Genomic DNA, 26,890 nt, shown 5'->3' with positions numbered 1-26,890 from the left:
GGTGCTTGTTCAGATTCTGCTAAATAGGGAGTAACTACTGAAGAGTAAGTGGAGTAGTCCAGACTGGGAAATGCCATGTGCAAAGACCCTGAGACAAGGAGGCCAGTGGGGCAAGAGGATGAATGATGGAGATCAGGTGGGAGTAATAGGCCAGAGAGGATGGAATCTTGTGTCCATGATAAGAACTTTGCCTTATATCCTAAAAGTAATACAAAATTATTTGGGATTTTAAGCAGTAGCTTGCTCGTATTTCTGCTTTCAAACAGTCACAAAGACTTCAGTGTAAAGAGTGGAATGAAAGGGCTTGAATAAACTTAGAGTGACCTCTCGGGAGACCAGCAGTTCAAGGTGGGCCATTCAGCAATGGGCATGGTTCTGCAAGTCAGTGACCAGCCAATGGGACCAGTTTCCATGGCTGACCATCATCCGCCACTCATAAAAATCATCTGACTTTTGCTGGCACAGAATTGAATCTTAGTCCAATACAAAAACTGTAGCTATAGACAAAAATAAAGAAAGATTTTTCTCACCCTACCAAAAAATCTAATGAACCAAAAGACATTCTAAGATTCTTTTTTACTTCCATCTCTAGAATCGTTAAAATTGCATTCACTTGCCTCTCTGGCTCTGATTTTGAGAATAGGCATACCGTCAGAGGATGCTCTCAACTTAGGGAATCTCAGAAACTAAGAGGTCCCAAGGAACACAGCATGGATAATCTGTCTATGAGCCTTGCTCTTCCCACAACACAGAGGTTTAAAATTTGCCACCTCAGAAGCTACCCTCCACAGCAAATATATTCCACACTGAGGCTAATACTATGGCATAAACACTTGTCCAAACAGAAAGTGTATTCATTGTTTCTTTGCATTCTAACTGTATTTCAGGCCCCATTTATAATCTGGAATCATTTAGAACCTGGAATCAATGAAGAAGAATCTGATCACAGATAATTACGTTTCTAAAATGAGAAATATCGTATACTCTATAATAAATTCTTAACTTCTCCCTTACTTCTTTTCCTCCCTCACATTTAAACCAAATTTCTCAGTATTTCAATACCAACTTTCCATATAAACAACTGTGATTTTCTGGAAGTTTTTTAAAGTTTACAGAAACATCTAGGATTTCTTCTCAGCTAGCCCTGGAATTTCTGTACTCTAGATCAAAATACCGTCCAGTCCGAAAAGGGAGGCTTTCTATACAGTCTTAGAGCTCCCTTGATATTGAGATTCAGGAAGGATTGTTCTCACTTCATGACCCACAATTCTCCTATAGTAAGAGATGACCATGGGCAGAGATATCTAATGTTAATTAACAGAGATTTTGAAACAGGAAATTGGTTGCTAATGGTATTGCTTGCTAACTGTTTATGTCAGGAAGAAATTGAATGAACCATATGGATGGATCCTCCAGAGTGCTATGAAAATCAGTTATTTTCCATGGAAATAAAATTAAGCTTTTACAACTTAACAGGATCAGAATGGCACCACAGAAGTAGGAGTCAGGGGACCCTAGTTGTCACTCCAGTCATGCTCCTTCCCAGCTCTGTGAATTCTCGCAAGATACACTGAGATACGATCTCTCAACATAAAATCCATTCATGGGGTTGTTTATCAAGATTAGGTCAGACGACGTGAATGGAAGCTCTTGGCATGTGAAATATATTCACGTTCTCCTTCCCTGATTTTTCTTTTTGATATCCACATATTTTTACCCCCTCTCCAAGGAGAGTTCTGTCTTGAATATTTGAAGATAAAAATATAAACTCTTGGAACCTAAAGATTTATTTCTCCAAACTTAAATGTCCTGTGCTTTTAAAAAATTAAATACTTTATCTGTATTTATCTGACTTTTAATATGAATTAATTTTATAGTATTAATACTCAGTCATTTGTAAATCAACATAAAATATTAGCAATAATTTTCAAGGAACATAGTAAGAGGAGTAGCAGGCATGGGCTTTAGTATCACCCATAGCACTCAAGATCCCCTCCATCTGAAGTGTCTGGGAGTGAATAGGCTATGTCCTATGAAAATGTTCAATACATTCTTTTGAGTTCATTACAGAAAATTCTGTTCTTCCAAAGTCTGATATTTTCTAATTCCAGTCTCATTTTCAAAAATTGCCACCTGCCAGCACTGTTGAAGGCAGAAAACTTTTTTGCACACTATGAGTGCAGACTAAATTAGGGAAAACTTTTAATCAGCTTGTGTCCTCACTAACAATAAATATGTTTATAGAACAGCTTTTCATATGGATATTGGCCATTCATTCACCTTTTTTGAAAAGAATTCTTAAGAAGACATACATTTTTAAGTGTACAATTAATCTTATGACCCCAAGATCTCACTCTTAGACACTCGCTGAAATGAAATGAAAAACGTTAACACATTAACCTGTACAAGAATGTTCATACAACTTTACTCTTAATCACTAAAAATCAGAACAACACTAATGTCCAAACTGGGGAGTAGATAAATGAGCTGTGGTGCATCCATACAATGGAATACTACTTACCAATAAAAGGAAAAAATGAATATATTCAACAAAATGGATGAATCCTAAGTGCAGAGTGAAAAAAGCCAGACGCAAAAGGTAACATACTGTATGATTTCATTTTCCTGGTCTCTTGGAAAAAGGAAAAGTACAGGAACAGAAAAAAGATCAGTGGTTTTCTAAAACAGGGGTATTCCTAAAACAGTGCTGTTGACTATAAAGTACCAGAGGAGAATTTGATGTGAAATGGGCTTGTAGTGTATCCTGGTGTGATGGTTACCCAAATGTATATGTGGAACTACAGAACTGAACACTTAAAAGCTTTACTTTTAGTGTATGTAAATTATATCAATAAAAATGAACAATTAAATTACAAATTACAAAAATATTAGTAAAGTGAAAGAAATACTGTATTGTATTATAAAGGTTTTTCTTGGTTTTTCTAAGCTTCCTAGAAGTCATACACTCCTCTGTCAATGGATCTAAATCACTTTCTCTGTAAATGGATCTATGTTATCATGATTATAAGAGATAGTCCTGAAAAATGTATGGTGGCACCCAAGTAAGTGAATAAGCATTAAATCTTTGTGTTCTCCGACTGAGATGGTCATGGACTCTAGACCTCTGGGCACAAAATGGCTGATAGAGCAAATAAATTTATTTAAATGTTTTGAGATCTAGAAGTTAAAGAGATAAAACTCTGAGGGAGAAAATTAGACAGTAAAGATGGAGGAGAGGGATGGGGGCAGTAAGGGGCAAGGGAAAAGAAAGAAATGGGGATTTAATAATAATGGCCTTTCACATCTAATTTATTTAAAATCAAAACAGCAAACAAAAAATAGAAATAAAAAAATTTTCTAATGACATATGTTGGTATGTGTATTTGCCACTAATGATAGGAACAGTAACAGAAGGATGCACTAGAAGATTGATAGTTGTTACCTCCAAGAGTGGATGAGGTTGGGAGAAGATAGATGAAGGGAGTCTTCAATATTTGCTCCAAATACGTATAATGAATTGCTTGAATTTTATTAAATTAGACTCTATCCATATATAATTTATTTAGTAAAGTATTAAATTAAAAAGTATCCTTCCATTATCATTTCAACACTTAGAGAAATGTCTATAATATGGTTTACACTCAAATTATTAATTTTCAGGACTCTGTTCAAGGAAGCACTGAAAGAGTTGAGACCTAATGTTCCTCTGAAATCCCAGGAAGCAGAAGTTCACCTAGATCCTTGAGTTATGAGCAAAGTTGCAACATGCCAACGATGAGCTGGCTGTCACCTGCCCATCTACATAACTCATCTAACATCTTCTGGAACTAGAACTTACTTCTTAGTTCACTTTATGACATGATAGATACAGAACAAAAGGAAGAAAGTTATATTACCCTAACAAACAGAACAATTGAATATTTTAAACTTAATGCTCTTATATTAATAGTTGTATTTCACTGGACTAAGTTGAATCTAGCTTTGAAAAGGGTGGATTATTGCATGATGTCTTCAATGCCCAGTGTTTCCTCAGGGAAAGTTGGAAGCTAAGGATCCCCAAGGAGCATGATATGGAAAGTATTTCCAAATACTTGGCTCTCTTTAAAACATAGAGATGGAAGGCTTCCAAGCACAGAGGCTACTCCTTACAGTGTATATATGCCACTGAAGAGGATGTACTTCTACCAACACTGGTCATGGCAGAAAATTAATTGGACTTCATTCAGACTTAGGGTAGAATCTAGAATAAGCCCTCTCAGTCAGCAAAAAAGGATCTTGTTTCTGAGATCATCTGTGTAGGGTAAGTATATCCCTACACATAATTTTTAAACTTGCACTTTTGTTTTTTGTGAGCCAGATTAGCCATGAGCTAACATCTGCTGCCAATCCTCCTCTTTTTGCTGAGGAAGATTGGCCCTGGGCTAACATCCGTGCCCATCTTCCTCTACTTTATATGTGGGACGCCTGCCACAGCATGGCTTGATAAGCAATGCATGGGTCTGCACCCGTGATCTGAACCTGCGAACCCCAGGCTACAGAAGCAGAGCGCGCAAACCTAACCACTACGTCACCAGTCCTCCCCCTTATTTTCACTTTTCACTTTTAATGCCTCCCCCTTATTTTAAGACTAAACTGGTTTTTTTTCCTTCCCCCCCCGTAGCATTTTTTCCCTACCTACCTTTGGAGCTTACAGTTCTGAATGTGTCATTTAGTTAATGTGCTTACAGGAAAGATTACGGGTTTTCTCTCCCAAATAATCTCTGGGATCTGGATTTGTAACAGTAGTTTCACACACTCACAAAAAGTAATCCCTTTGTACAATCTTAGAAGTTCCCAGATGCCCAGGTTGGGGAAGATTTGTTCTCCCAGACCATCCAACTTATCCTGACATTTTCTAATTCCTTTTGGATTTTGCTTGTTCTACCATTTGATCAAAGCAGTAAAAGGAGAAAAAGCTTCAGTCAAAAATTAATAGGGCAAAGTACCATACCATTTGAAGACAGACAATGAAACTGAATTGATTTTAATGTAAACCTGAACATTTTTTCCTATTGTTATTGACCATTTACATTTGTTTATGTCTGGGTTACCTCTTTGTAGAACAAAATATCTTATTTCAGAAATGTTATTTATTTTCTTCCTTCAAAATCAAGATTCCTACCAGAAGCCATTCCTATGAGGAAAGTTATATTGGAGGCTTTGGAGTCAGATAGAACTCACTTTATATTCCAGTTCTATTACTTTCTAGCTTATGACTTGGGAATATCAAGCTTTCTCATGTGCAAAATAACAAGACACATGATTATTAAAATAGATAATGTATATATGTGTGTACATAGTTTGTCAGGTCTATTTAAATGTTCCTACCAAAATAATAAAAAAGTAAAATAATTAGAATTCCCCTGAGACAATTGTTAAAGAGACATAATCCATAAGTTGCTTTTCATTAAAAAAATAATAAAATCTTACGTTTTCTGAGAAAAATATTGAGAAGGAAAAAGAGTAAAACCTAGTATAAAAAACATGCAAAAAATGGGAGAGCAGGGAGTTTAAGAAAAAGAAAGGCAAACAATCCTTAAAATGTGGGGGAAAATGCTTAACCTCACAATAAAAAATTAAAACTACATTCAGATGCCATTTATCATCATCATATTGACAAAGCATTGTGTTAACAAGGCTGTGGAAAAACAGGCAATTTCCTACCTTGCTGGTGGAAATGAAAAATGTTTTAAGCCTTATGAAAGGAATATCTAACAAAATAGATAAACGTTTTTAAAGCGCTTAACACGGATATGGTACATAGTAAGTGCCAGTTAGTCAACGTTACAATCTCTCAGTTTCCAGCCTGAAAACAGTAATAGGATAATAGAGAGAGAGAGAGATGAAGAGAGACTAAAGAAGAAAGAACGGAAGAAAAGAAGAAAGGAAGGAAGGAAGAAGGGAAGAAAGGACTTGGCTTTCTGGCTTATAGAAAAGAGAATATATATATATTTCCCCAGAGGTCAATGTAAATAATTTAAGTGAATGGTCTAAGTAGAAATGAACTTAGAATTTATATTTTCTCCCATGAAAGATAGTCAGGAGTAAAAGTAGCTTTCATACGTCTGTCATTTAAGCTAATGTCAAACCAGAAATCTCTGTTACCAGTGAGGACCAAGTACCAGTCAATGTAGGTTAATAAGTGGCATTACTCAGGCCAAGGAATACATGATTTTGTGGAAATATCTTTTCATGGAGAGATTCAAGATGCAGGGATATATATAATCCTACAAATTTGTAGTCAGCATCTGGGGTCTCTTTTGGAACGTAAACATCTTTTCTGAAGTCATTTGATGAATGGTTTTTCCCAGTTTGTAAAAGACTCTGGTTCAGTTCAGTCTGCTCATACATATCTATTTAGCAATAGATTTGTTTCTGAGAAGCATATTTTGTATCAGAAATGTAGCATTAGCTTATTGCCATGGATAAAGCCTAGTAAAGTAAAGAACCTCCGAATGTGTTTTAGAGCTATGCATTCTCCCTGCAGAAGAGGTAGACATAAGCCTTGGAGAAATTGTTTATGGAATACATCAGTACTGACATTTTTAATCAGAATATTAATTTTTGAAGCTCATAAGAACTATGCTTCTTATGAGTAAAGTTTCTGACCTGCCCCTCTACACTTAGCTCCTTTTCTTAGCCACAAGGCTGTGCCTACCTATAAATTCAAGAAAAACTTTTTTCAATTTTGAGCTTAGTTCAATGCTAAGATTTCAATTTTGCACATGAGTAGTACTTATCTGCTCTCTGGCACCTGAACATTAAATTCTTTTTTCCATTCTAGAAATTCTTAGCTCATCTCTCTCTGGGCCACATTAGAACATACTGTGCTAAATGGAGGAAGCAAACCAGTTTGTGGTGTCTGAGTTTATTTTTCGTGGACTTTGTAATTCAAGGTAGCTCCAGACTTTCCTCTTCCTGCCATTTTCTATACTCTACCTTATGACTATTGTGGGCAACCTCCTTGTCGTGTCCTTAATCATCGCTGACCCTCATCTGCATTCCCCGATGTACTTCCTCTTAGCCAATCTCTCCTTTGTTGACTTCTGCCTTTGCTCAGTAACCACCCCTAAACTGACCACAGACTTCCTAAAGAATAATGAGACCATCTCCTTTGGGGGCTGCATGAGCCAGATCCTCTGTGTGCATTTCTTTGGAGGGGGTGAGATGGTGCTGCTTGTGACAATGGCCTATGACCGTTATGTGGCCATTTGCAAGCCACTCCATTTCTTCAGCATCATGAACAGACAAAAGTGCATCTGGCTAGTTTTGATATCATGGATCATTGGCTTTGTGCATGCCATGAGTCAACTGGCTATGATTTTAGAGCTGCCCTTCTGTGGACCCAGAATAGTGGACAGCTTTTTCTGTGATATCCCTTTGGTGATCAAACTGGCCTGCATGGATACTCATACTCTGGGAATATTGATAAATACTGACAGTGGGGTCTTGGCAACAAGTTGCTTCATTCTCTTGCTGGTCTCCTACACCTATATCCTAGTAACTGTCCGCCTTCACTCTAAGGATGGGGCGTCTAAGGCTGTACTTCCCACATCACAGTGGTGGTGCTCTTCTTTGGACCCCGCATCTTCATCTATCTGTGGCCACTCAGCATCACTTGGGTGGACAAGTTTCTTGCTGTGTTTTACACAGTGATCACGCCTCTCCTGAATCCAGCCATCTATACACTGAGAAATAAAGAGATTAAGAATGCCATAAAGAGACTGATAAATCAGCATGTGGATCCAAGGGATAATTTTTAGTCTCTCATGAAATCAGAAAATCCACTGTGTGCACACCAATTGGGCCACATTTTGACCTGTAAACTGAACTGAAAGATGACCTGTTTATATCTGTAATCTATAAGTATTCCTAGATATATGGTTTGTGTTTAATCCCCTATAAAAATACGTCCAAAAATCCACACTTATATTCTTACCACCTGGAGAGAATAATAATTTGCATAAGTATTCCTTTGTATATGTTCAAAGATTATCAGATGGTAACAATAATGATAATTATAATTATAAAAATAGTAATAATTGCTAACATTCGTTAAACACTACCTGTCTTCCCAGCGCCATACTAAGCATTTTACCTAGTTCATGTACTACTTACAAAATCACTTTGAGTTAGTTATCATTATTCTCATTTCTAAAAATACATGGTTTATCAACCCTAACTCTAACTTAGCTAGGAAACATACTAAAGTTATTTGATTGGTCTGCATCCACTTAGAAAACAAAAAGATAAATCAATTGAACCACAGTACTATTTCCCTGTGCTCCACATGTAATCCCTGTTGTTCAAGGTTGCACGTCTTAACTGTTGATTTAGCTTCCCTTGAAAATTTTTTTCTTAAATTTTGCGGGGAGAAGGGTTTGCAATCCCCGAAGACATTATTTCTTTTCTCATGTTAATAAATTATTTTTGATATTATAATTTTAGCTTGTATGAAAGAAATAAGAAAGAGAGCTGTGAGGATGGGGAAGGAGAAGGATGTGTTGTTTCAAAGCAAACGAAATTTAGAGTGATGAGAAGAAAGCGAAGAGAAACCATCAGTAAAAACAACACAATAATTTTATAGAAAATCTCTAAAAACCTCCTTCAAATTGAATGTAAAAAGATAAACAAGCCAACAGTGGGGAAAATGGGCAAAAGCTTTGAAGAGGTATTTATTTCACTGAAGAGAAAATACTAACAGACACTAGATACTCCACCTCGTTAGTAATCAGGGAAATGAAACTTGAGATCATAATGAAATACCATTTTACACCTGTTAAAACAGGTAAAAAAATATGATATATATCAATAACAATTATCGTTGAGAATATGTATTAATGAAATTTTTATGCCCTGCTGGTGGGTGTAAATTGATTTCACCATTCTGAAAAACAATTTGGCATTGTCTTGTAAAGCTGAACATGTGAATATGTCAGTAACTGGCTGCTCACTCTTCCCCAGCGTCCACAGGCCTATTCTTCCTTTTACTAACAGAACACCCCCAGGTTTTAGTTGGATATATGGCCACCCAGCTACGGAGTAGATTTCCTAGTCTTTGTAGATAGGTGTGGCTAAATGAATAAGCTCTGGCAACAGAATGTGAGAAGTGATTTGTGCCATTTGCAAGCCATCTCTTTAAAGACATCAGCTCCCGATTCCCTTTCCCCTGTTCCAGTGGCTGGGACACAGAACAACTGGAGCAGCTGCTTTGGACTCAGTAATAGAAGCCACATGTTGAAGAGAGTAGAGACAATGCTCCCGCCAGGAGATGGATGGACTCCAGAAGGCACCCAGACAGCAAAAAGGGTATTGATAATCTTCTATTTACCGTTGTACCATTGGTCATCTGTGCATTTTTCTTCATAACTTACTTATATTGTTTTGTACACTTCAAATATTGTATAATGCAAAGTTAAGGAAAAATAAAGGAAAGACTTTCTCTTTGGCCTTCTACAAATCAAAAAAATAAAACATAAATTTAAAAAGGAGGATACAATTGCCCATTCATTCACTGCAGGTTTCAGATAGGCCATGTGGTTCTGGGCTATATGCCTAACCAATTTCTGCTTTCTAAGGAAGACTTCACCTGACAACCCCCGCAAAATTATATATGTATATTCACACATATCTCATACATAGATAGTAAAATATATACAGAAGGAAAATGCATGCAGTTTAGTGTTATTGTTTGTAGAGTTACACTGGGAAGACCAGTGATGTCAGCGTCATATGATCTTTTAAAATGAAATTGCCTGAGTAATAATGCATATTTTATACCTCTGGATGATATATGCCATTTGCTGAAGAAAATTATATTTACACACCTTTAAAATATCTTAATTTCTAGTTTATTTCTGTGAACAAGAGAAGAAAGTCATGATTTCATGATTTCTTGGGTCCGAACCCTATATGGATACCTAAAATATTAATAATGACATATCAACCTTTATCTCTATGCCAATAAATGAAAGGGACCATGACAACATAACTGATCTAACAAAAATATATAAAGAATTGTGGTTATAATTTTTAATTTCCTGAAATATAAAAAAGCAAGAAGTGAAAACTATATCAAGAGATGTTTCCTCGAACAAGATGGTCATAGAAACATCACTCAGATCTGCCTACAGACATGCATGGGGACATATGATGTCTTCTTGGATTACTTTAAGATGAAGTTATCTCAGCTATGCTCATTGATATAAATCTTTACTTTTAGGAGCCACCATTAATCATAAGTGATTTGAAGCCTGTACGTAACTTCCTTTCACACCTCTCTGTGGAAGAAATTTAACAACACTGAATTCTAATTGGGTCTTTTCGACTATATAATTAGTTCTGGTAGACTACAAAATGAGGTCCTACTGTCCACCTGGTTTCTAAGCATATGAATTTCATTTAACTCACCAGCAAGTCACACAAATCACTTCTAAGTGATCCATGTTTCAAAAAGAATCACAATGGAAATCTTAAAAAACATCTTGAACTGAATAATAATAAAAATACAACACATACATAAGAAAATGTGGAATGAAGCTACAACCATGCTTGCAGGGACTTTAATATATGCACATATTTTTAGAAAAGAAAAGACGCATATCAATGATCGAAGTATTCATCTCAAGAAAATTAACCTAAATTAACTGACAGTAATACATGGTTTTGAGCACTAAAGTATTCGTATCAAAATACTAAGAGGAGTACCAGAGTGTAAGCATTACCACCAAAAATTGTCTGATCAAGCAGCAAATAAGTTTGCTTCAGACACCAAATCACCTCTGCAACTCCCATTATAGTGATATGATGGTAGAATGTATTGTAAGTACGGATCATTTATTGTCCTGGGAAAGTTGATACTATAAAATTAGGAACAAAAGGTACATTGGGTTTTTTAAAAATTTAGTAATAATATATGAATCAAAATGTTCATGTTTCTAAACTATTGGCCACAGAAAACTGATAAATTCTCCTTCTGACTTTGGTCGGATAAGTACAGATAATAAATCATGTAATTGCATAACCACGTTGCCTCAACTTTCCTTGTAGCCTATATTGCTAAGATGAAGGGGAGAACAAGTGGTCAACAGAGACCGGACTCTTAATTATTTATTTATTTTCTTTGTGAGGAAGATTAACCCTGAGCTAACATCCGACACCAATCCTCTTCTTTTTTATGAGGAAGATTGGCCCTGGGCTAACATCAGTGCCCGTCTTCCTCTGCTTTATATGGGACGCTGCCACAGCATGGCTTGACAAGCTGTGCATGCATGCACCCCCGGGATCCATACCTGTGAACCCCGGGCCACTGAAGCGGAGTGTGCGCGCTTAACCGCTACGCCACCAGGCCGCCCCTGGACTGTTAGTTATTTAATACTGAACCTATTGCCTTCCCACTTTATAATTAGGTCTGGCTAGAAAGAATAAATAAAAGTTTATGGATTCAATTTTGCAAAGAAAAGATCCTCAGGCTCTTGTGAGTTGTTTCTGCACTGTTTTCTTGTCTTGATTTTTCCTCTTCTACACAATTCACACTTCATACACTGTACTACATTCTCATTATTCTCAGACTCCATTATATTCTCGTTATTTTGTCATCCACTATTTTTTTCTAGCTGTATATATAGAGACTTGGCCAATATATTTGCCATAAAAAGCTTTGCTGTTTTGGCCCAACAGGACTAATACCCTGGAGCCAATTCCTCCATAAAATAGATTCACCTTAATTAAGTAGCTTCCTTGTCCTTTAAACAGGACTTGAATCATTTCTTCACAAAAGGGAACCCAGGCAACAGCTGTACAGATGGAAATCAAAGCAATCCTGCAAGGAAGCCCTAGGTGGGGATACTCTGTTTGCTTGTTAAGTGGTTTGTGAAGCCCGTGAAAAGCACCTTCAGTATATTTAATGCATGAACATATGCTGCCTTTTTTCCAAAAACAAAAATTCCTTTGTTTCTAGAATTCCCTATAGAATAATTTTAGGTATTAAAACTCCAAATGAAGTTTTAAGTCTATATTTGGATTATCCTCGAAGCTCCCATATGTTTAAAATACCAAATTATTATTTCTCAAAATTTAAGTGGAATTAGCAATTAAGGGTGTGTAGCAGTATTTGGTCTTTAACATGATATTGATGCCAAACAGATATAATCGGTGACTCTGATAACTTCCAAAAATTCAATAAACCTCCATAATCTGAAATTTGAAAAAAATATTGCCAGAACCACGTAATTACTGCTCATCATGCCAAGTTGTTCAATTTGGCATGTTCAACAGTAGACTCTGTTCTGCATCTCACGATGCATGACTCTTGAGGAAAGCCAGTGTTCATGAAAGACCTACTCTCTATAGAAAGCCACTAACGCAATAGATATTAGTCTTAATACCCACTCCTGGTATGGTAAGAACTATTTATAACTGTGTCTTAAACAATAATGATGAACCTAAAAAGGAGTTAATCTCTCTATGTTGTTCAATCCCTTGAAGCTGCTGAAAGTGAAATCTGAGCCCGTGAGGTAGGTGGAGACCCACTCTTTAATTCTCCAGCATCTGGTTCCATAATTATCACCCTCTTTTTTGGGCTCCCACAATTTATTTCTTGGTTGCTCTTTTCTTTTGTTAACTCACTTTATCTGAATGATTTTCACTCGTGTTGTTTTAGATACTCTGGTCTCATTCTCATAGTTAAAATTGTATTATGAATGAACAAAATATTCTTCGAAGCTCTAGTATCTTTGTTACAGTCATATGTGAAGTATGTTGGATCTTCCATCCCCTTTCTCTCTGAACATGAGTGTCATAAAAATGAAAAGCAATGCGTTTGTCTTCGCTATTCCTTTCCTACTGACACAACATGAAAAAGCATGCTAACCTTCTTTCTGCTAGAGTTATTCAACCACCTTTATCAATTTGAAAAACTCTGTCTGTTTCTGAAAATCATCAAAATTATCCTAACAGATACCAATTATTTAGCTCTTACTGTACGCCGCAGCATTTTATGATGTTTTCTGGATTCAATTCATTTAGTCCTCAAAACAGGCAATTGAAGAAGTGACTCTTAGTATCTGTCTCTGACAGATGAAGAAACTGATGCACCAGGCATCAGTAATTCACTCAGAACACACAGCTGGTAAATGGAGAATCTGGAGATGCAAACAGTTTGGCCCTTGTGTCTGTACTCGAAAACACATCACTATACTGTGTACTGGAAACAGCTCGCATACAATGTTCCTATTCCTTCATTTAATTATTTTTTGTTGTGGTAACATTTGTTTATAACATTATATAAATTTGGGGTGTACATCATTATATTTCGATTTCTGTGTAGATGACATCATGTTCACCACCCAAAGACTAATTACAATACATCACCAAACACGTGTGCCTAATCATCTCTTTCACTCTCCTCCCTCTCCCCTTCCCCGCTGGTAACCACCAACCCAATCTCTGTCTCGCTGTGTTTGTTTGTTGTTGTTTTTATCTTCTACTTGTGAAGATCGTACTCTATTTGACTTTCTCCTTCTCACTTATCTCGCTTAGCATAATACCCTCAAGGTCCACCCATGTTGTCAAAAATGGCCAGATTTCATCCTTTTTAATGGCTGTGTAGTATTCCACTGTGTATATATACCACATCTTCTTTATCCATTTGTCCCTTGATGGGCACCTAAGTTGCTTCCAAGTCTTGGCTATTGTGAATAATGCTGCAATGAACATAGGGGTGCATACATCTTTACACATTCATGTTTTTATGTTTTTTTTGGTAAATACTGAGCCGTGGAATAGCTGGATTGTATGCTAGTTTTCTTCTTAATTTTTTGAGGAATCTCCATACTGTTTTCCATAGTGGCTGCACCAGATTGTACTCCACCAGCAGTGTATGAGAGTTCCCTTCTCTCCACATCCTCTCCAACACTTAGTATTTCCTGTCTTGTTAATTATAGCCAGTCTGATGGGCGTGAGGCGATATCTCATTGTAGTTTTGATTTGCATTTCCCTGATAATTCGTAATGTTGAACATCTTTTGATGTGCCTGTTTGCCATCTGTATATCTTCTTTGGAGAAATGTCTGGTCAGATCTTTTAACCATGTTTTAATTGGGTTGTTAGTTTTTTTGTTGTTAAGATGTATGAGTCCTTTATATATTCTGGATATTAACCCTTTATCAGATATATGGTTTGCAAATATCTTCTCCCAATTGTTAGGTTGCCATTTCGTTTTGTTGATGGCTTCCTTTGCTGTGCAGAAGCTTTTTAGTTTGGTGTGGTGTCCCCTCTGTTTATTGTTTCTGTTGTTTCCTTTGCCCAGTCAGACATGGTACTTGAAAATATGTTGCTAAGACCGATGTCAAAGAGCGTACTGCCTATGTTTTCTTCTAGAAGTTTCATGGTTTCAGGTCTTACATTCAAGTCTTTAATCCGTTTTGAGTTACTTTTTGTGTATGGTGAAAGATAATGGTCTACTTTCATTCTTTTGCCTTTAGCTGTCCAGTTTTTCCACACCATTTATTGAAGAGGCTTTCCTTTCTCCATTGTATGTTCTTGGCTCCCTTGTCAAAAACTACGTGTCCATAGATGTGTGGGTTTATTTCTGGGCTTTCAATTCTGTCCATTGATCTGTGTGTCTGGTTTTGAGCCAAGACCATGCTGTTTTGGTTACTATAGGTTTGTAGTATATTTCGAAGTCAGGGAGTGTGATATCTCCAGCTTTGTTCTTTTTCTCAGGATTCCTTCAGCTACTCAGGTTCTTTTGTTGTTCCATATAAATTTTAGGATTCTTTGTCCCATTTCTGTGAAATATGTTGTTGGAATTTTGATAGGGATTGCATTGAATCTGTAGATTGCTTTAGGAAGTGTGGACATTTTAACTATGTTAATTCTTCCAATTCAATAGTACAGAATATATTTCCATTTCTTTGTCTCTTCTATTTCTTTCAACAATGTTTTATAATGTTCAGCGTACAGGTTTCCTCATCTCTTTGGTGAGTTTATTGTTAGGTATTTTATTCTTTTTGTTGTGATTGTAAATGGGATTGTATTCTTAATTTCTCTTTCTGCTACTTCGTTGTTGGTGTATAGAAATGCAACTGATTTTTGTATGTTGATTTTCTCTCCTGCAACTTTACCATATTCATTTATTATTTCTAAAAGTGTTTTGTGGATTCTTTAAGGTCGTCTATATATAAAATCATGTCATCTGCAAATAGTGACAGTTTCATGTCTTCCTTTCCAATTTGGATCCATTTTATTTCTTTTTCTTGCCTGTTTGTTCTGGGTAGGACTTCTAATATTATGTTAAATAAGAGTGGTGAAGGTAGGTATTCTTATCTGGTTCCTGTGCTTAGAGGGATAGCTTTCAGTTTTTCTCTATCGAGAACGATATTAGCTTTGGGTTTATTATATTGGGCCTTTATTATGTTGAGGTACTTTCCTTCTATACCCATTTTATTCAGAGTTTTTATCATGAATGGATGTTGTATCTTGTCAGATGCTTTCTCTGCATCTATTGAGAGGATCACGTGATTTTTATTCTTCATTTTGTTAATGTGGTGTATCACGTTGATTGATTTGTGGATGTTGAACCATTCCTGCATCCCTGGAATAAACCTCACTTGATCATGGTGTATGATCTTTTTAACGTATTATTTTATTTGATTTGCTAGTATTTGGTTGAGGATTTTTGAATCGATGGTCATCAGTGATATTGGCCTGTAATTTTCTTTTTTTCACGTTGTCTTTGTCTGATTCTGGTATCAGGGTAACATTGGCCTCATAGAATGAGTTAGGAAGTTTCCCCTCCTCTTCTTTTATTTGGAAGAGTTTGTGAAGGACAGGTAATAAGTCTTCTTTGAATGTTTGGTAGAATTCACCAGGGAACCCATCTGGTCCTGGACTTTTATTTTTTGGGACGTTTTGATTACTGTTTTGATCTCCTTACTGGTGATTGGTCTATTCAAATTCTCTATTTCTTCTTGATTCAGTTTTGGAAGGTTGTATAATTCTGAGAATTTGTCCATTTCTTCTAGATTATCTAGTGTGTTGGCATACAGCTTTCCATAGTATTCTCTTATAATCTTTTGTGTTTCTGAGGTTTCCCTTGTAATCTCCTCCTGCATTTCTGATTATATTTATTTGAGTCTTCTCTCTTTTTTTCTTGGTGAGTCTAGCTAAAGTTTTGTCAATTTTATTCATCTTTTCAAAGAACCAGCTCTTAGTTTGATCGATTTTTTCTATTGTTTTCTTAGTTACTCTTTCATTTATTTCTGCTCTGATTTTTACTATTTCCTTCCTTCTGCTGATTTTGGCCTTTGTTTGTTCTTCTTTTTCCAGTTCCTTTAGGTGCACTGTTAGATTGTTTATTTGAGATTTTTCTTGTTTGTTGAGATAGGCCTGTATTGCTATAAACTTCTCTGTTAAAATTACTTTTGCCGTATCCCACAAATTCTGGCATGTAGTATTTTCATTTTCATTTGTCTCCAGGTATGTTTTGATTTCTCCTTTGATTTACTCATTGACCAAATTTTGTTCAGTAGCATTTTGTTTAATCTCCACATATTTGTGGCTTTTCTTATTTTCTTCCTGTAGTGATTTCTAGTTTCATACCATTGTCTACAGAAAAGATGCTTGGTATTATTTCAATCTTAAATTTATGGAGACTTGTTTTGTGGCCTAATATGTGATCAGTCCTGGAGACTGTTCCACGTACATTTGAAAAGAATGTGTATTCTGTGGGTTTGGGATGGAATGTTCTGTATATATCTACTAAGTCCTTCTGGCCCGATGTGACATTTAAGGACAATGTTTCCTTAATGATCTTCTGTTTGGATGATGGAACATCCATTGGTGTAAGTGGAGTGTTAAAGTCCCTTACTATTATTGTGTTGCTGTCTATTTCTCCTTTTATGTCTGTTAATAATTGCTTTATATATTTAGGTGGTCCTATGTGGGGTGCATAGATATTTACAAGTGTTATATCCTCTTGTTGGATTGTTCCCTTGATCGTTATGTAGTGCTCTTCATTCTCTCTTGTTACAGTTTTTGTTTTAAAGTCTATTTCATCCTATATAAGTATTGCTACCTCAGCTTTCTTTTCATTGTCATTTGCATGGAGTATCTTTTTCCATCCCTTCACTTGAAGTTTGTGAGTGTCTTTAGATGTGAAGTGTATCTCTTGTACACAGCATATGTATGGGTCTTGTTTGTTTATCCAATTGGCCACCCTATGCCTTTTAACTGGATTGGCATTAGTCTGTTGGCATTTAAAGTAGCTATTGATAAGAATGTACTTATTGCCATTTTGTTACTTTTTTTAATGGGTGTTTTAATAGTTCTTCTCTGTTCCTTTCTTCTTCTCTTGCTGTCTTCCCTTGTGGTTTGATGGCTTTCTTTAGTATATTTTTTGGGTTCCCAAAATATTTGTGTACTTATTATAGATTTCTGTTTTGTGATTACCATGAGATTCATATGTAATAACCTATGTATATAGTAATCTATATTAAGTTGATGATCTCCTTGGTTTGACCTCTTGCTAAAAGCTCTACTCTTTTACTCTCATCCTCTCACATTTCATGTTTTTGATATCATATCTAACTTCTTTTTTTGTGCATGTGTATCTGTTACCCTCTTATCATGGAAATAGATAATTTAGTACTTTTTAGTCTCATGACCTTCATATTAGCTTCATAGGTGGTTGTTCTGCTATCTTTTTGGTATATTTGCCTTTACCTGTGATTTTATTGCTTTTTTTTTTGACAATTTTCTTATGCCTATTCATGGTATTCTTTTTTGAATTTAAATAAGTCCCTTTAGCATTTCTTGTAGAGCTGATTTCTTGATGATAAACTCCTTTAGTTTTTGCTCACCTGGGAAACTTTTTATCTCTCCTTCCATTCTGAATTATAACCTTGCAGGGTAGAGTACTCTTGGCTGTAGGGTTTTCCTTTCAACACTTTAAATACATCATGTCACTCCCTTATAGCCTGTAAAGTTTCTGCTGAAAAGTCAGCTGATAGCCTTGTGGGGTTTCCTTTGTATGTAACTTGTTGCCTTTTTCTTGCGGCTTTTGGGATTCTCTCTTTATCTTTAATTCTTGACCTCTTAAGTATAATGTGTCTTGGTGTGGCCTTCTTTGAGTTTATCTTGTGTGGTGCTCTCTGTGCTTCCTATACGTGGATGTCTGTTTCCTTCCCTAGGTTAGGAAAGTTTTCAGCTATTATTTCTTCAAATCAATTTTCTGCCCCTTTGTCTCTCTCTTCTCCTTTGAGGACACGTATAGCACAGATGCTAGGGCTCTTGATGTTGTCTCAGAGGTCCCTTAGACTGTCCTCATTCTTTTTAATTCTTTTTTGTTTTATCTGTTCAGGTGATTTCCTCTAGTCTTTTGTCCAGCTTGCTGATCCGTTCTTCTGTATCATCTACTCTTTTATTGAGTCCCTCTAGTGAATTTCTCCAGTATTGTTTTCTTCATTTCCGATTGGTTCCTTTTTATATTTTCCAATGCTTTGTTGAAGTTCTTACTGAGTTCATCCATTTTTCTACCAAGATCAGTGGGCATCCTTATGAATCTTTGAACTCTTTGTCAGGCAGATAGTTTCTTTCTGTTTTGTTCAGTTCTTTTTCTAGAGTTTTGTCCTGTTCCCTTGCTTGGAATGTATTCCACTGTCTCCTCATTTCGCCACTGTCTCTCTGCTTATATCTATAAATTAGGTAGGTCAACTATGTCTCCTGATCTTGGAGATGTGGCCTTATGTAAGAGATGCCTTATGAGGCCCAGCAGTGTGCTTCCCTCTCATCATCAGTTCCAAATGTTCCAGGAGTGTCCACTGTATTGGCTACCTGTGTCCTTCTATTGTGGCAAGGTTGCTCTTGCTTCAGGTGCCCAGAGAGGCTAGGCTGTACCCCTGGCGGGCTGGATGTAATGTTTAGCTGCATGCGGCTGCTACGGTCTTTTCAGTCACTTTATTGGGCGTGGGGAGCTCCAGCATAGTTGACTGCAAGGTCTAATAGCACATTCTTGTTGCAGTTTTTCTAAGTGGGTAGGCCCCCAGGTTGGCTGGCTGCTAGGCTCAGGGGCTTATAACTGCTGCAGGCCTCTGGCCTGCAAGGCTGTTGTCAGCTCTCAGGGTTGTAGCTGACTGGGGCTGGCCCCAGGCATGGGAGCACCCAATTGTTTCAGGCTTTGGAAGATGGGGCCGATCCCTTATGTGGCTCTTTGAGAAGAATGAATCTGCTGCAGCTGACAGGCCCCACCACTCCAAGGGTCACACACCCCGACCCACTGAAATGGACTCAGTTGCCCCACTGCAGAGGCCCCACACACTCCACCAAAGCAGGCTTGCCCCTTGCACACACCCTGTCCCACAGAGGCAGACACACTATGCCAATGTGGGCTCACAAATTGCCTGAAGGTTTGCTATTGGGGAGGGGGCAGTGTCTAGTGTGGGCTGCCTGCTCTGGCTGAGCTGGATTAAATCTGTGCTCTAGCGGGTGCAGCAGACCCCTGCACTAACAGGCCAGGGGGAGAACTCCAACAGCATCTGCCAGTATCTGTGTCAGCACACCTGTACTAGGTCACAATAATGGCTACTGCCAATGTTTCAGTCCCTGGAGAGGTCTCACCTCTCACCAAGATGCACCCAGAGCCTATCAGATGAGTCACTTTCCACCAAAGGACTATGCACCTTTCTTTCTGGTGATATTAATTTGCTTTCTGAAAAGGGTGAATTTTTGTGTGGGCCTTTTAAGAGTAGGCTTTTCCCCCCTATGTCTGATAGCTTTTCTGGGGATATCCTCCACTGTAATTAATAGCCAGCAAAGCCAGGTATTATGACACTTGTCTCAGTTGTGCTAAGTCTAAAAGATGTTTATTGTGGTAACACTGCTCCACTCAGATCCCCCACTCCTCCAGGGAAGGCTTCGTACATTAAGGTTGCTCCCGGCTGGCCATGAAGGATCGTTGCTAGAAGGTGGCTTTTTTCTCTCCAGAAAGGAATTTCTGCTTCTTCCACCTCAGTCATCACCGTCCCTTGTTGTGGGGGTTCTTTTTATCCAGTTTTCAGTCCTCTCTTGGGGTAATTGTTCCAAGAATAGTTGTAAATTCATTGTGTCTGTGGGAGGAGGTGAGTTCAGAGTTTACCTATGCTGCCATCTTGACAGTGTCTCCCTCCATTTAATTTTTTTTTTGTGTGAGGAAGATCAGCCCTGAGCTAACATCCGTGCTAATCCTCCTTTTTTTGCTGAAGAAGACCAGCTCTGAGCTAACATCTATTGCCAATCCTCCTCCTTTTTTGACCCAAAGCCCCAGTAGATAGTTGTGTGTCATAGTTGCACATCCTGCTAGTTTCTGTATGTGGGACACAGCCTCAGCATGGCCGGAGAAGTGGTGCGTCGGTGCACGCCTGGGATCCGAACCCGGGCCGCCAGTAGCAGAGCACGCGCACTTAACTGCTAAGCAACAGGCTGGCCCCCTCCATTTAACTTTGATTCACTTGTTTTTAAATTAGAAAAACAAACATTACAAATATAGCAAATCAAGTTGAGAATAAGGAAACAAACACAAAATTACTTAAAATATCACCACCTACAAAAATTTTGAGTAAATCCTAAGCTTTACTCATGCAAAATGCCATTTGACCCCCCCAAAAAGAAAAAGATTTTTTCTCTATAAACGTTTCCTTAAGGTATTGATATCTTTCCATGCTAGTTAATGTAGATTTAACAATCATTTTTAAGCCTACTTTCTATGAATATATCCACTTACTTAATCAGTCTTTTATTCTTAAATAGTTAATATGTTTCCAATAAGTTTGTATAATAAGAAATGCTCATAAGTAAAGTAAATGACATTACATATATATTTTGTGCATTTGCCTATTTATATTCTTTCAAAGTGATTCCAATAGGATTAGTGTGTTACAGTTAAGAGATTTTTTATTTCTCTTAATCAATTGCCCTTTGGAATGACTGTACCACTTTACTTTCCCAGCAGCTGTGAATGAGAATCACTGCTGTCCCAATCCTACAGCAACAACAGGTTTATTCATTCTGTTGAGGAAAAAATATAAAAATGGAATGTAGTTTCTGAATTTGGAGTAATTGCGGAAAGAACTCCTCAATCTCAAGTTTGAAAAATTAATTCATACATATTTTATTTAAATTTTATAACTTTACTTTTACATTTAACCTTCTAATCATCCAGAACTTATTTTGCTGTAAGATGTATGGTAAGATACAATTTGATGTTTCCAATGTTGAGCTACATGTTTAACAATTATTGAATACTCTGAATCCATTGAATAACACTCCATTTTCCTACACATTTGCAATGCCTTTTTATCATATACTAAATTCCTTAATTTTTATCTAATTCTTAACTGTGTTTTTTTACATTTGTCTGCTCAACTTTAGTTAAATTAATCAGTTTAATTAGTATAAGTTTATGATACACTACAATATCTTTACTAAAAAGCATTCCTTTTTCTCCCCCACCTGCCATTTTGTTTCTTTTTCAAAATTTCCCTGGACTTTGAAATGGAATTTTGGATCACTTTGTAACGTTCCAAAATATTTCTACTGGACTTTTAATGAGCACTACAGATATTGCACAAATTATTTCAGTGAGAATTGATGTTTTTATAACTGTGAGTCTTCTTTTATCTATTAGCATGGGTTCATCCCCATTTCTTTCAGGGTTTCAAATATTTCAGAAAAGTTTATTTTTTTCATTGGAAGGCATATATTGCACACTTGTTTCATCTATAAATGAGATCTCTTTTATCATATTTTAACAGGCTATTACTGACACTATATCTGTAAAATGATCTTATTAGATTTAATATTTTCTTAATAATTGTCATAAGGTTTTGAGTTACACAATTGTGTGATTTGCAAATGAATATAGTTCTGATTAGTAGTATTAGGAGAATATAGTTCTCTTTAGTAGTATTACTTGATTTAATTTAGCCTTCATTAGCCTCAAGTGATTGATTTCAGTCCTTGGAAGATGGTACCATTTCAAGGGTCTACCTGTGCTGCTGACAGGTCAAACATTCTACAGTGACAGTAGGAGGCAAAAGCCTGTGTAAGAAGAAGCCCACCCTGCAGACCCTATACATAGCCTTCTTTCCACCATGCTATATTTTTCATTTTCTTGGGCCCATTGTGCAAGCATTAGGTTGGCTGAGGAGAGGTTAATAGCTGCTTACCCTTTCCTTACCTAGTTAAATACTTTATATGTAGTTAATAATTCTTTAAATTAAATTGTCATTCTTCAAATAAGTTGTATGATTTCTGTTTCCTGGCTAAAAGTGACACATTACACTCCAATGAAAAAGAAAAAGCAATACTTACATAGTTCCACTAGTTATTTCTTCGAATATTTAAGAAGAAAAAGCATTCTTAAACTCCTTTAGAAATACATAAAAAAGAAGAAACAGTTTATATGGCTGAGATAAAACAAAGGGTCATAGTGTCAAATCAAACACCCATGAATCAGAGTTCTTACTGTTTCAAACTTTTCTAATAATTCAAAAGATACAGGTAACTGCAAGACACAAGTGAAGCAGAAGTTTGAGACTGCCAATATAATTCCCAGGATTTTTTTTTGTTGCACCAGGATGCTTTCTGACCCAGATTTAAAATATGAGGTCTTCAATGATGCATGAAGGTTGTCACTTACAGAAAAAGAGCTATTTTGGCCATGAAATATCTCCCTTTTATATTCCGATAATTACAGAGCCAATACTAATATTTTTCTATGGATTGTGTCCTGTAAAACATAAACTCCAGGTCCATTTACTGTAAACAAACTAGGACAAGCTATATTGCCTAATAACATTCCATTATCTATCTTCTAATAAATGCCACCAGGAGGAGATCCAGTTGGTGTGTTTTCATCGAGATTTGACCAGGTCATTTCTTCCTTTTATTCCCATTCAGTCTCTTCCTCCTTTACCACCCCCATCTCTCTCCCTCCCTCTCTCTCTCTCCCTCCTTCTCATGATTACCATGAAACAGAGGATGGTTTACAGACAAGTTATTAATCCTTTCCTTCCCATAACGGAATAGTTTTTAAAGAATCATAACATCATTATAAAAAAGAAAATTCTAAACTAATTTGTTTATGCCCTCAACACAGATACAAAAATCTAAAAAGTAATAACAAACTAAAACCAGTGATATATAAGTAGGATGAAACACCAGGGCAAGTTAGTTTTATTCCAAGAATGCAAGATTATTTTAACATTTGGAAATCAATCAAAAGACTTCACTATGAGGAAGATAAATCATACAAACATCTTGTTAGATACAGAAAAAGCATTTAATAAAATCCAATACCCATTCTCAAGAAATTTCACAGAAAATGCCCTAGCAAACTAGGCATAGAAGGGTTTTGCCCCCCCAAAATTCATATCCACCCAGAACCTCAAAATGTAACCTTATTTGGAAATAGAGTCTTTGTAGATATAACTAAGGTAAGGATCAAAATGAGATTATACTGAACTAGAGTGGACCAAAAATCCAATGAGTGTCCTTATAAGAGACAGAAAAGAATGTACAGAGATACAAGAAAGGAGAGTATGTGAAGACAGAGGTAGAGGTTGGAGTTATACTGCCACAAGCCAAAGAATGCCAGAAGCTACCAGGAGCGGGAAGAGGCAAAGAAAAATTCTTCCCTAAAATCTTCAGAGGGAGTGTGGCCCTGTCAACACCTTGATTTTGGACGTCTGGCCTCCAGAACTTTGAAAGAACAAATTCTTGGGTTTGTTTAAGCCACGAAGTTTGTGGTAATTTGTTACAGCAGCCATAGAAAACTAATATAGCAGGAAGGTAATTCTGATAAATGGTATTTACACAACTACAGGATACATTGCAGGTAAGATGAAATATTGAGAGTTTTCCCCCAGAGATCAGAAATGTGTCCACATTCTTCCTATAACCACTTCTATTTTGCATTTTAATGAAGTCTCATCTGTAAAATAAGGCAAGAATACTAAGTAACATGTATAAATATTTAAAGTTAAAAATGAAACTGATATTCTTCATAGACAACATTATCCTGCTCCTATAACATGTCTTACCTCTTCATAATAGTACTTAGTACATCATTGCCTATTTCATTTCTGTCTCTTTCAATAGGTGGTAAAATACGTGAGTGTAGGAATTACTGGGGAGTACAACAAGATATATTAGTAGTTTACATAATATCTAAAAATCAAAATATCATAAAAAGCAAAGAGATATAAGCAAAGAAAATTTAGCTTCTATCAAAGCAAAACCAAAAACATAAGTGTTTCAAAAAAAACAGACGACAAGTCTTGAAATCAACTTAAATCTACTATATAACAAAAAGGGAATATAAAGCACTCACGTGGTTTTGAATCACAAAACATTATATGATTTGCAAAACACTAGGAAAGGAACCAATTGGTGTAAGGCATGATAATGACATAAAAACAGACACACAGAGCAGTGGAACAGTCTAGAGAGCCCAGAAATAAACCCACACATATTTGGTCAACTAATCTTTGACAAAGATGACAAGAATACACAATGGGGAAAGGACTGTGATTCAACAAATGATGTAGGGAAAACTGGATATCTAAATACAAAGGAATAAAATTGAACCCTTATCTTACACCACACACAAAAATCAACTCAAAAAGGAATAAAGACTCAAATGTTAAGACCTGAAACCGTAAAACTCCTAGAATAAAACAGAGAGGAAATGCTTCATGACATTGGATTTGATAATGATTTTTTGGATATGACACCAAAAACACAGGCAACAAAAACAAAATACACAAGTGGCACTACATCAAACATAAAACCTTCTGCACAGCAAAGGAAGCAATTATCTGAGTGAAAAGATAAACTACAGAATGGGAGAAAATACTGGAAAACTATAAATCTGATAAGGGTTATTATCCAATATATATAAGAAACTCATGCAACTCAATAGCATAAAAACAAATAATCCAATTTAAAAATGGGCAAAGACCTGGGTAGACATTTCTCAAATAGCCAATAGGTACATGAAAATGTGCTCAACATTAGTAATCATCAGAGAAGTGCAAATCAAAACCACGAGTTATCACCTCACACATGTTACAATGGTTATTATCAAAAAGACAAGAGATAACAAGTGTTGGCAAGGATGTGGAAAAAAGGAAATCCTTGTATACTGTTGCTAGGAATGTAAATTGGTACAACCACTATGGAAAATAGTATGGAAGTTCCTCAAAATGTTAAAATAGAATTACGTTATTATCCAGCAATCTTGCTTCTGGGTATATATCCGAAGGAAATGAAATCAGTATCATTTTATTTCAGAGGTATATCTGCACTCCCATGTTCATTGCAGCATTATTCACAGTAGCCAAGATATGGAAATAAACCAAATGTCCATTGATGGATGAATAGATAAATAAAATGTTTTATGTATATACAATGGAATACTATTCAGCCTCAAAGAAGAAGGAAATGTTCCATTTGCAACAACATGGATGAATCTGGAGGACATTATGCTAACTGAAATAAACCAGTCGCAAAGGACAAATACCACATAATCACACTTATACGAGATATTTAAAATAATCAAGATCATAAAAACAGTAGAATGGTGCTTTCCAGGGACAAAGGGGAGGGGGAACTGGAGAGCTGATGTTCAACAGATAGAAAGTTTCAGTTACATAAGATGAATTAGTTCTAGAGATCTATTGCACAACATTGTACCTATGGTTAAAAATATTGTATGCTTAAAAATCTGTTGGGAGAGTAGATCTCATGTTGTGTTTTTACCACAAATAAAAAAATATCTACATCTTCGAAGTCCTTGATGGTAGCACTAGTCTCTGCAATTTATCCTGAAATTCAGTACTTTGGTTTATTATTTGGGTTGGTTGGTTAGGTCTTATTTGCTTCCACTTGGCCTTTCCTGCCATAACAGCTTTCACTCCATGGCGCAGATTACCAATCTGGAAATTCTGCCAATTTGTTAGCATATCTATGCCAATTTTGTATCTCAAACTATGGACATAACCAAAGAATGGATTTAGAGAACCACAAAGCCCACTGTGAGATGAACACAGCCAAAATCTCATTGGCTACCTGACCTCTATGATACCCTGTTTCCGAATGGTGGTCCAGAGTAGCATTTTGGTTTTCCAGTAATTAGTGACAGTTTAGAATTAGTGTCTAATAACCCCCGCAAAGTCTGATTATTTTATAGTACACTTGGAGAAGGATAGGAAAAATATTTATAGTGTAAAATAGTGGCTGTGTAGAAGGGTCCTTCCTCAAGAGGATCCAGCCTTCCCTTCACTCAAGCAGCTTTAGGTTGGTAAATTAGATCAAGTGTAACTATTGTTTGAGGGGCCACAATTCTCTATGGTAGTGATTCAAGTAAGATTTCTGTTCACCAGACATAGAGCATTTCTGCTTATACAAATCAGGTGAGACTTTAGTAATACGCTCATCTTTCATTTCTACAAACACCATGATCACGTAACCAATGCCAAGATCTCAGTGGCTCAGACCACTCTAATTACAGATTAGGCTCTAGTGCTCACTTGAGTAGCCATACCTACCTTGCCTTCGTAATTAAGTGCCACCATTTGGTACTTGCCACTCAGGAATCCTTTTAGATTCAAAGAGCTCAGTGCAATGGCAGCAGTCCCCACTGTCTTTCTGGCTTAAAGGGAATAGCCATCACAGAGATATTCAAGGATATCAGGGCTTCCTCAAGGATCTGTTTCTCAAAGTCTTGTGAAAGGAGTGTTCTTACATTTGTCAGATCTTACATGACAAATGATAAGTGTCTTATATGATAAATTCATTCAAATGTTCCAATTTTT

At 36.5% G+C, this 26,890-nt stretch overlaps 1 pseudogene; it reads left to right on the top strand.

The window, feature by feature from the left end:
* The first annotated feature begins 6,873 nt into the window (after positions 1-6,873).
* Positions 6,874-7,802, top strand: LOC131405908 (olfactory receptor 4K3-like; annotated as a pseudogene).
* The last annotated feature ends 19,088 nt before the right edge of the window (positions 7,803-26,890 follow it).

Source organism: Diceros bicornis, chromosome 5 (genome assembly GCF_020826845.1).
Source record: "Diceros bicornis minor isolate mBicDic1 chromosome 5, mDicBic1.mat.cur, whole genome shotgun sequence".
Taxonomy (NCBI): domain Eukaryota; kingdom Metazoa; phylum Chordata; class Mammalia; order Perissodactyla; family Rhinocerotidae; genus Diceros; species Diceros bicornis.
This window is presented reverse-complemented; position numbering and strand designations above follow the sequence as displayed.